Here is a 6,000-nt window from a genome sequence, read left to right on the forward strand (position 1 = left end):
TTGACTTTCATGTCTGCCAGGGAGGTCAAAGTTAACCCAGTATGACCTTAACAGCCTCGTTTTATTAGAATATTCCACTGTGGATTATAGGACAGGGACAGGATCAGTGTACTGCTTTCTCCCACCATGCGATAAAAGAAAGAAAATAATTTATCACTGAGTTATTTTATTCTTAATTTAAATGTCATTTGAAGAATATTAAAACTCAAGCATTCAAATATGCTTTGATGAGTAGTTGGAGGAGGGAGTTGGTCAAATTGAATAACACATTTTTAAGAGAATTTATTCCAGCTTCTCATCAGGGGTACCACTTCATAATGGTTTTTAAGAGGCAGTATTGCCATCATTTTAAAGCTTGAGACATCATCAGATCTTAAATCAGTCGTGTCACCATGATCAGCCTTGAAGTGGGCCTTGCCGCTACTACCCTTTCTAAAAGCTAAATAACAACAAAAATGGTTTGATTAATGCCAAAACCCTGTGCTAACATCATTCAGCGACACGCTATGCAGGGCTGAATTATCGAACATCTAGATTAAATTACATTATTGACTAAATGTTGGCAGAATTGTGGTCTGAATCTCTTCTGACATTTAATCCAATAGTTGCTCAGTAAGCCTCAACCCCATCCCAAAGAAAGCTGAATGCATAACATTAATCCAGATGCTTCAAAGTGCAACTCCATCCCCACCACCCCTGCCCTGTGCCAAATATACATATACTTTTGTTCACGTTAATCTAACTCCCTCGCACTATTACTCAATAGCAAATTCCTAAACACCCGATGTTACTGGCTATTGCCTAGAAATTGCACTTCATTCTGCTCATGTGCACTAAACAAGTGCTATAACAGGTGCTCAATGCATTACTTGAAATAATTTGCTAAATTAGGTAAAGGGAGAGTTAGAGTGAATAATAGTGAGATGCAGCATAGAGATAGGGTCTTCAACCCATTGCGTGCACCAACCATCAAGCACCCATTTTTACACTAATCATATCCTGACTCACTGTATTCTCTTCACACACCTATGGACTCTCCCCAGGTTCTACCGCTCACCTTTGCACCAAGAGCAGTCTGAACCAAGCCTTTATAGTAGCAACCCACTAGTCTGGGGGGGGGGGGGGGACAAAGGAAAGGAGGACATGCAAACTCCATGTGGATAGCACTGGGATCAGGATTGAACCTGAGTCTCTACCAGCTGCTCCATAATACGTTAGAAACAGATTTGCACCTGCAACCTTGCACTAAAATGGGACCTGTGCAACACCAATGCAGGCTGCATGGAAAGCTCACAGCTGTTGCATCACAAGGAAAGGTGTCAAGTCCCTGACCATCTGTATAAAGACTGCCATGGGGGAGGACGGAAAGCACAGCGGTTGGCAGGAGGGTTGGTGAGGGGACATGGCACTCTCCTCTGTGTCGAACCAGCCGAGTGCAGATCATTTGCCCCAATTGACACCCTTCCCCTACCATGTGTGGGCTCACCCACATTCGGTCACGGGCTGGTCAAGAAGCCAGTGACCACAGGTAGCAGCTCTGACGTGAACTACATGGAGGCTTCAGACGGTGGAGGGTCACCCTGACGTAGTGTCCAATAGCATTGGGAACTGAGGCTGGAGATGCTGTGGCCATCAACATCAGTCAATTGGCACTCGCAGTGAGTTGAGTCCCCCGCTTTCCATGGGATATTCACCAAAGGTCACAGACTGCTTCCACTCTTCAACTTCTGCAGGTTGTGGAGGGAGCATGCGATAAGTAGACTGGCATCACTGTGCGCACAGCTGACTCCAGCAAAACTACAATGTATTATACATGGAAGTCAACACACACACAATGCTGGAGGAATTCAGCAGGCCAGGCAGCACCCATGGAAAGGAGCAAACAGTCAATGCTTCAGGCCGTAGCCGTCCATCAGCACATTGCCTACGCCAATATACTGGAGGCCATGATTCCGTCTAGAAGACTCGTACGATCTCTCTGTTCTATGCATGAACAACAGATGCTATTAGATCTAGTTTTGAGATTTGTAATGATTTTGATGTTAGTCCAGCTCTCTGACGGAGCCTTTTCCCCCAGTACACATGTTATCGCTATATCTCCAACGAGTTAATCTCTTAGAATACCTTCCAATAACTTTCGCACAACTGATGTTAGATTCACTGGCCTATAATTTCCTGGTTTATGTTTAGAGCCTTTCTTGAACAGCAGAACAACATTGCCTATCCTCCACTCTGTGTGATATGCGAAGATTTCGATCATTTTATTCCTAACTGCAATCACTGATCAAAAAAGAATTCAAAAGCGATGAGGAGACATGTTGATCTTAAAGAAACCCCCAAACTTACTCACTATTTTCAACCATATTGCACTTACTCTACAAATCTATACGTTCAAAATTTGCCTGCAGCAAATATCTTACAAGACTATTTGGCATTTTTATATAGAACTTAATTTGTTTAAAATTTGTTTTTGCAGTTTCCTGGGAGCTGCTTGTATCTGTGGACTGACCTAATTCTCTCAGTCACTGAATTCCACAATCCGTTCGTATACTTCCCTTCATCAAATTAAACGGCATATATTAATTAAGGCACACTTAATGTATTAGAAAAAAAACTTCTGTATATCTTATTTTAATTCCCCTCGGGGAGAGTCATTGAAAGCTTTGATCACCCAAAGTGTGGCGGAATGGGCTCTTAATTAAAATCTCGGACATATTCTGCATTATGGATCGTCTAGTGCTGCAGAGTGAGCCAATAACGACTGTGTACTGAACAGCAAGTACTGAATAGGCATTGTCCAACACACGCAGCACGCTAAAAGTCAAAAACGCGACCCTCCTTCATTCAAGTGCACAAGCCAAGTCCAACAAATGGACCCTTCCGCCTGATACAGACTGTTCCTCTCCCACTGTCCACCACAATTGTTTCAGCATTAAGTTTATTTACTGCAAATCATTCTTTAGTAAAAAAAACGCACACAACGGTTACGAACTCTTAAGTTATCACAAATCACAGAGGGGGTAACAAGAACAATTGCTGAAAAGGTTGCCACCGTTTGAGAGCTATTTAAATATTATTCCCCCCCCCCCAGGCGGCCCCAGCCCACGAGCTATTGGATAGTGACTCCCTGCTGCCACCTGCTGTGAATTCAATCCAACCTGTTTCAACTTTTACTTCAGAAAAAGAAAGGGAATTTTTATTTGTTGTGTTCTGTGGTTATTGTTGCATAGCAAATACACAATGATAGGCATAAACGCTCAATTATATTGAAGTCTCCAATAAACTAAGAGTTTCATATCAATGTCGTTCGAAAGCATTCGGTTGAGGTGTTCTACGATAACTTCTGAGGGCTTGCGGTAGTGGACTCTTTTTAAAATTACCTCTGAGGTCCCCGTCCCTCTAAGAACCAATGCTTCCCTTGTCAGCATGCAAGATTGGCTGGCGGGATTTAGCGCCATTTTCATCAGATGGACCTTGCGCTTGAGCCTGCATCCCGTCACCATGTTTGGCAATACAGTATATAACTTTGCAGCTGCTTTTCAGATCAAGTTGGCAGTTTTCAAAGCATGGCAGCAACTGTAAAGGTGGTGAGGCGTTTGCCGTTGTAATCTTTTCCAAAGCCACAAAACCTGGAAGCTCCCCCTCCTGCAAATCACACCAGCTACCCTTTCACATCCCCACATCACCATCTCCCATCCCTTGCCCTTTGCAAGGAACCGCAGGTGCATAACCCGAATTTCACCCAGAATTGCTGCATTGGCAAGTTTCTCAAACAAAGTAATTACCACTGAGGAAAAAACAAAACCCTTCATGAAGCTAATCAGGTGGGATTTCAACAACTTTAGTTATGAAGCATACCGTAAAGCTCGTCTCTGAAAGTCTATGCTCTGTGGTTCCAAACAGCGGCAGCACAACACAGAAATAAGTTCAAATGCTTTTTAAAACAGCTCCATATAGAGATCAGCTTCTCTGACAAATGTTCCCCTACCACCCCCACAGCCCACTGTACCTCAGGAGGCTCCAGTCTGTAATACAAGCAATTCGCAATACTCAGGGATGCCTCAGTAAGGGACAACGGTCTCTCATTCATCCTCTACAATCCCAACAGAATACTGAAATCAGAAACTGCCATTGGGGCTAAATTGTGAGAGGGAGATATGATACAAATGGACAGAGTTTCTGGGGGAAAACAAGCAAGGGGAAGAAAAGGATATCATTTTATGCATTTTGAAAAAAAAATCGCTAATTTCTGTAGTTTTGTAAATAACCTTTGCAACCCATCCCCTCATGTCATGTAACCCCTCAAGTTAAGCGATCCAAGTAAAATTGCAGTTTTGTCTTACCCGATGCCTGCTTTTCTCCTCGGGACTGAGTATGCTGCCGAATCTGCCAAAAGCTCACGATGAAAAGCTAATTGTAATCTCCCTTCCCTGGGAGAAAGGAAGCTGTGTAGATAGATTTCCTGTGGTAGATCGTGACATTGAGAGAGCGGCGGGAATCCTCAGCGGGTTTTTGTCTCCCCCGCACCAGAGAGACCCCTTTCAAATCCCCCCCCCACCTCCTTTCTCTCTCTCTCTCTCTCTCTTTCTGTCACACACACACATACATATCAACACATTCACTGCTGACAAGCCTCCGTTCTTGCTTGCCACTGCCAAACCCGACAGAATAAGGGAAGGCGCTGACTCTCAGTGTGGGTAATTTATCAGCATTTTGCCTGCACGAAATACTGTCACATTGCCCTGCAACTGTCTAATATCTGTGCTGCCTGCAGCCCTCCATCGCTAGCTGTCTCCTCTCATACCCTCCCCTTTCACAAAATCTAGAGCTTTCACTGACACCGAACAGTCTCTTGTGCAGTCATTTGGAAGATGAATTCTAACAGCCCGTTAGTCCAGTGTTCCTGGAGGTCAGAGCGAGAGCGAGAGAGAGAAAGAGAGAGAGAGAGAGTTTAAAATTAGGCAAGTAGTTGCTTTTGGCTGAATACCTCAAAACCTTCTGCCAAGTTTTTGGTAAATTGATTCACGATAAACGGACGCAGATTATTTTCCATACTATTTGCATTAACAATGTCGGAATTAAAAAAAGTCTGTAGTAAAAGGCATTGGTGCAGGAGGAGAGAGTTTCCTTCATTTTTAACCACTTCCCTGGTAGATCCAGGTTTCTGAAGGTTTATTCAGAGTCCATTTCACTGAGCACTTTTTAAAATACAGAGTTATAGACAGGCAGACTGAGTGAAAGAGACAGCTTGATACAGATAAGCTGTATACAGACAGTTAATAGTGCTGAGGCAAATTCTCTGTTACTTCTTGTGTGGTTGGTAAATTCGTGGCTGGTTGAAGGTTGTATCTGCCCACAATTGGGAAGGAAATGAAACACAAGTATGAGGGACACAGTCTTTATTTCCCAGGGAAAGGAAACCTAACACTGGAAGGTGTAAATTTAAAGTGAAAGGAAAAAAAGATTTAGAAGGGACTTGGATGGGAGGGCAACTTCTTCAGCCAGAAGGCAGTGCATACATGGGTCAATCTGTCAGAGAAAGCAGTTGAGGCAAGATCAATAATGATATTTAAAAGACATTCAGATAAGTACATTGACAGGAAAGGTTTAGGGAAATATGCAATAAGCTTTGGTAGTGTCCTCATAATCTAATCTAATCTAATCTAGTTACCTTGGTGTACATGGATGAGTTGGGCTGAAGGCCTGGTTTTGTGCTATGGTTATATAAGTGTTTAAATAATACCTTTCACAAACCAAGGGCATTACAAAGAATTTATTGTCAATGAATTATCACCCCTGTAGGAAATGTTGCTGCCAATGGTTCAAATAAATAGAATATGATAGAAACAAAAAACCTACAGCACAATACAGGCCCTTTGGCCCACAAAGTTGTGCTGAGCATGTCCCTACCTTAGAAATTACTAGGGTTACCCATAGCCTTCCATTTTTCTAAGCTCCATGTACCTATCCAAAAGTCTCTTAAAAGACCCTGTCGTATCC

General features: G+C 43.0%; 1 long non-coding RNA gene across 1 annotated transcript in view; it reads right to left on the reverse strand.

The window, feature by feature from the left end:
- Nucleotides 1–4,390, reverse strand: part of LOC140208250 (uncharacterized) — an 87,589-nt gene extending 83,199 nt beyond the window's left edge. The window contains exon 1 of the long non-coding RNA XR_011888710.1: nt 4,344–4,390. This is a non-coding gene — a long non-coding RNA (uncharacterized lncRNA). The remainder of the gene's footprint in view (nt 1–4,343) is intronic.
- Between the last annotated feature and the right edge of the window lie 1,610 nt (nt 4,391–6,000).

The sequence above is a fragment of the Mobula birostris genome, chromosome 1, assembly GCF_030028105.1.
Source record: "Mobula birostris isolate sMobBir1 chromosome 1, sMobBir1.hap1, whole genome shotgun sequence".
Taxonomy (NCBI): domain Eukaryota; kingdom Metazoa; phylum Chordata; class Chondrichthyes; order Myliobatiformes; family Myliobatidae; genus Mobula; species Mobula birostris.